The sequence below is a fragment of the Malania oleifera genome, chromosome 12 (assembly GCF_029873635.1).
Source record: "Malania oleifera isolate guangnan ecotype guangnan chromosome 12, ASM2987363v1, whole genome shotgun sequence".
Lineage (NCBI taxonomy): Eukaryota > Viridiplantae > Streptophyta > Magnoliopsida > Santalales > Ximeniaceae > Malania > Malania oleifera.
This window is the reverse complement of record NC_080428.1, coordinates 16017265-16023097: the sequence shown is the minus strand read 5'-3', so window position 1 is coordinate 16023097 and position 5833 is coordinate 16017265.

Genomic DNA, 5833 nt, shown 5'->3' with positions numbered 1-5833 from the left:
TTATTATAATTATTGTTGTTGTTGTTGTTGTTGTTGTTGTTATTGTTATTGTTGTTGTGCTTAGTATTATCATCATCATCATCATCATCATCATCATTATTATTAGTGTTGACACCCTATTTTGTCTAATATCAATTTAGCTACAATTAGAATTGATTAAGGGTTAGGAGAGTAATTTAGGAATCAATGGAAACTCAAGCGTTGTTAATTGAAATCCAATTCTTTTCCTTTGCATTTCAAAGGGCAATCTTGCATTTAGGGTAATTTGGGGCCTTAATTTGTAATTTGATGCTCATTTAATCAAGAAAGGAGACTTATCCTTATTATAATTAAAAAGGGGACAAGGATAGGGCAGAAATAGTGCCCAAACACTCTCATTGGACATGAAAGCAAGATCGTTTTGAGATAAGGGTATTTTTGGGAAAAAGAGAAGAAAGGAAACCTTAACTTTACTCTATTTAAAGGGATTTAAGCTTTAAAGAAGAGACATAGAAAAGGAGGAAGGAGTGTACATCTACTTCCAAGAAGCAAAGAAGAGAGAGCAAGCTAGAGAGAAGAGCAAGAGAAGAAATAAGGAGAAAAGGAGAGAAAGAGATAAAGAGAAGAAGTAAGGCTTAAGCTTAAGAGATTGAAGATTCAATCCAAGAGAAAGAAGAGATCATCTTAGGTTAGAGAAAGCAAAGCCTATAAAGGATCAAGGTAAGTCTCTCATTCTCCAACTTTTGTTTGCATGATTTCATTATTTGTACACATGTATGAATAATTAGACTTCATAATCATGTTATTTGCTAACTAGGGTGAGATTTTTATACTTTTTCTTCATGCATTAGATAAAAGTTACATTGTTCTCACCGTTATTGTGGTAAGTTATTAGTTTTAGGTATGAATACATATAATTTGGTCATGGAAGCATGCTTAAGGGTATTTGTGATTCAAGATAAGTTAGCCTATGTTTGACATGAAATTCAAGGTAAAGCTTAGATTTTTAGGTCATATTTGTGTTTAAAACCTAGAAAAGACTTTGAATAGTGAGAGAATGTAGAGAAAAATATAGAAAAGAGTGGTTGGAGCTGTTAGCTAGCTGGAAAAACAAAAAAGAAGAGAAAGCTTGAGAAAAGCATGTTTTCACACGCATAAACCCACGAAAAGTCCCAAAAGAGGTAAGTAGAGATTCAAAGAGTCAAAACTGGCTAAAAAACACACAAAACAAGCAAGGACTGCATCAAACTATCGTCGCCAGCATTATCATAGGTGATTGTTTGCCAGTCACGAATAAAGAGGTTTGGGACTTAAATCGGTCATATTTTTTGTTAGAGGGAGATTTGGAGGCTAAAAGGATTCGAAGGTGGTGGTTCGAAATTTTTCAATGCTGAAATTGGTCGGAGTGAGGTGTTTCAATCGAAGGTGTCATTAGGGTTCCAACATATCGTTGGATCTTGGCTAGAGAAGATAATCGACATGATTTCAGTCTCCCCATACACGTCACATGCCCAACACATGTGCTACTTAAACTAGGTCACTCAGACCGTTTGATCAGTCCATCTTATTTCATTATTGTTATTTATTTATTAAAAATTTGTTTTCGACTTTAAAATATTAAAAAATTAGTTTTGAATCTCAAAAATTCATAAAAAGGAGTGGCCAATAAAAAAAAATCTTATTTCATATTAAGTTGTTCTCTTAATTTTTTATTATTTATTAATTATTTTGCTTTTATTTGGCTATTTCCAATTTGATAAAGTGTTTCTTCTAGTTCATTTTCTTTAAAATTCTATTTGATAATTTTAGGGAGTCTTCTTGAACATTTAAGGATTTTAGACTAATTCTTATTCTTTCTAAATTTATTTTATTTTTTTTTCTATTTTCCTATGTTTTTTGCCTTTATAAATTGTTAAAAATTATAAAAATTGCAGCAAATTCCTGAAAATACCAAAAATTTTAAAAGAGGTTTGTATTTTGTTTTTAAAGTTTTTAGGTGTCTTGAGCTCATTGGCATCCTATTTTGAGTGTAGTGTCAAAGAATGTTTAAAAATTGAACTTCAACGGTCCGTGGTACCTCATTTTATGTTTATTTACTTATTTGCAAATGTTTGAATGATTGAATTGAGCAACCAAGGGACACCCTAGCTCGTGATATATGTTTGTTAGGGATCATGATAATTTGAATTACATATGAGGCCTCAATGACATGTGATGTCGTTTTGCTAATATCTAATTATGACTTGTTTCAAAACTATGATTGAATATTTATTTGATTGTGAGGTGATTTGGATGAATGAAAAGTTGATAATCATAAACCCTAATTTATGAATCTGAGAACGGATCCCTTAAGAACATGTTATTGTTCTTTGTGTGGTTCTTAAGGTGAGGGAGGCCTTACAACACTTATCGGTTGTCTGATCACTACAAGGAAACTAGTTTTTGGTGACAAAAGTTTTAGTGATGGTTTCAATTTTGTCACTAAAAGTAACTTATTAGTGACGATTTTTGAAAACCATCACTACTAGTCTAAGTATTAGTGACGGTTTTGATAATTGTCACTAATAAGTACCTTTTAGTGACGAAATTGGAACCGTCACTAATAGTTTCGTCATTAAAAACTAGTTTTCCCACTCACACCATTGTGGGAAACTATTTTTCACACGGAAACAATCCCGAGAAAATATTAGTGACGTTTCTGAAGGTATTAGTAACAAATTCAAGGCCTCACTGAAAGGCAATTATTAGTGACAATTTTTTAACCATCACTAATCGTATAATATTAGTCACGGTGCCCTTAGCAGTTACTAATAATGCATGTTGACTGAGAAAAGTCAACAATTTTAGTGACGGTTCTTTTATACCACCACTAATAATTGCCTTTTAGTAACGGTTCTTCCAAACTGTCACTATTTGTCTTGTATTAGTCACGATTTATTAAACAGTCACTAATATAGTTTTTATTTAAAAAATATAAAAAATTTATTTAATTACATTAGTGACGGTTTATGAAAACCGTCACTAATAGTCTATTATTAGCGACGAATTTATCAAAATATCACTAAGAGTCTTCTCTATTTTGCTTCCTCACCAATATCAGTAGCTGTCCACTACTACGAAGACAATCTCCTACTAGCCCATCTAAATTGTATTCATCTTCATGAACAACCCACCCATGTATAGATATTTGAACCAAACTCTTTCTTTCTCGTGCATCCCATTCATTTTTAGTACTGTGACAATAAACAACTTCAAAAGATCGTTCAAAGTCTATGGCATTTAAAAAATTAGTTCATCATTGCAGAACTTGACCACAACATCCTTGGTCTATGCACGGTCATTCCAAAGGTGTCAACTTCAATATGTTTAATTAAATTATATAAGAGAATCTTGGCAAAAATACTTCGAAACTGACCCTAGCTAATGAGTTGGACCCCTCTTAAACTCGAAAGCGGAATGATCTATATTTGGCCATTTCGAAATAGGGATTGTTCTTAACATAGTGGACCAAAAATTTAGTTGGAAGAGCTGTCATTTATATAATATTAGTGAATAGTGGTTGAAAAAATTGATGATCTCCAAATTTAAACCTTTTGAATTAAAGTTCATACCTTTTGGAATGACCATGTATAGACTAGGGAAGATTAATGTGGGGTGAAGTTCTGCAATGTTTGGAATGGTTTTTGAAATGCAATAGAGTTTGAGAGATGGGAAGCATGAAATTAAGAACAGTTGCTATAGAGACTAGGAAAATTAAATTAATAAAAGTAATAAAAGAAAGAGAGAGGAAAAGAAAAGAAATAAAAGAAAAGAAAAGAAAGAGAGGGGAAAAGAATAAGAAAAAGGAAGGAAATTTAAAAGGAAAAACAGTACGGATTCATTGATGAACCCAGGGCCTTCGTCAATGAATGTCCCGGAGATTTCGTCAATGAACTACGTGTGTCTTGTCGACGAGAAAATACCGAGAGTTTGGGGATTTCAGGAAATTTCAGGTTCATCGACGAACTAGCTCCTCGTCGCCTTAAATGTCGCAAACAACACTTTCTGCTCATCTATACATGGGAGAACTACCATCCTCTATATCCTGGACCTAGTTCTCAGCCACAAGTGGGTCAGCTCCTCTAGATAATGATGGGGGTCTCATACTCATGAACTGCTCAATTGTGCAGCTCTACTTTCTTAAACCTCTAGCTATATTTGCCATCACCTGCTAGGTGACACACATAGTACAACATCAGGATCTTCGCCACCCATACTGGAATACCCTGCATCATCACCCCCAATATGTGCATTACTACTCATTGGATCCATCCTACAAATGGTATAAAACTGCTTTAGAACTCTTTCATCATAACTCACTAACACACACAGCATACTAAAACCCACAAGATATTTTTCTATAACATTTCTCTTAACATTCTCAATCCCCATTTAAGATTCAATCCTACCACTAGAAACAAGAACTGACGATAGTATCCATAGTTTTCCATAAGTCGACACCCTAAGAAAAACACAGAAACAACCACAAAACTCCTGCCTCCAGGTCGCAAGATAGGACCCTAAATTCTAATTTCATCCTTTAACAACAACTAACTCATATCTCGTCAATATCCATTTCTATACTCTAGTATTATATTTTGTTGTTTACTAAAGTTTGTAGAACCTAGCAACCTAGGCTCTGATACCAAACTATAATGCCCCAACGTGGTTCTGCCAGGGAGCACTGAGTCTCTCCTCTTCCACCTGGACCAGACAATAAGAGCAAGCCTTATCGGACTAATGAATGGCCCCACAAACCAAAACATGTCCTTTTTAGTGTGTTTTGTCCTCACTCACACACTTTCTGAGAAACCTTCCCAGAAGGTCACCCATCCCAAGATTACTCCAAGCCAAGCATGCTTAACCATGGAGTTCTTATGGGAAGGCTCCCGAAAAAAAAGGTGCACCTTATTGATATGGGTAATAACATCTAATCCTTTTTATGCAGATACTCGCCAACAAAAATTGGAGTTTGACATAGGCAATCGTGTGATTCTAAGAGTGGCATTGCTGAAAGGAGTTATGAGGTTTGGGAGGAAAGGTAAACTAAGCCCTAGGTATATTGGACCAATCGAGATTCTTGAAAGAGCGGGTCCAATTGCCTACAGGTTGGCATTATCGCTAGTTTTGGTTAGGATTCACGATGTATTTCATATTTCCATGTTAAGGAAATATGCCCCAGATCTCTCTCATGTGATTAGATATGAGGCACTAGAGCTTAGTGATGCCTTGTCTTATGAGGAAGTGCCAGTGTAGATTTTGGATAAGAAAGAGCAAGAGATGCGTATGAAAAGCATACCCCTGGTAAAAATCTTGTGGTGCAACCATGCAATGGAGAAAGCTTCTTGGAAATTAGAGGAACAAATGATCTAGAGATTCCCACATTTGTTCAGTGGGAACTAGGGTTAAGGTATGTATTTTGATTTGTATAATACGGGTAGAGTTTTGATTTGGATAAGTATGGTTTTGGGAGAGTTTTGTTTGGATTATTGTAATCTCTTAGGACTGTAAATGTAACCACAGTATTCCTCTGCCATAAGTGAGGGTAATTAATAAAATGGTGGTGTTTCTTAAGTATGAAAATGTGATAAATGACAAATTTTGAAGACGGAATTTTATAAGGAGGGGAGAATGTAGAGACCCAAAAAATTAAATTAATAAAAGTAATAAAAGAAAGAGAGAGGAAAAGAAAAGAAATAAAAAAGAAAAGAAAAGAAAGATAGGGGAAAAGAATAAGAAAAAAAAAAGGAAATTCAAAAAGGAAAATAGTAGCAATTCGTCGATGAACCCAAGACCTTTGTCGACAAATGTCCTG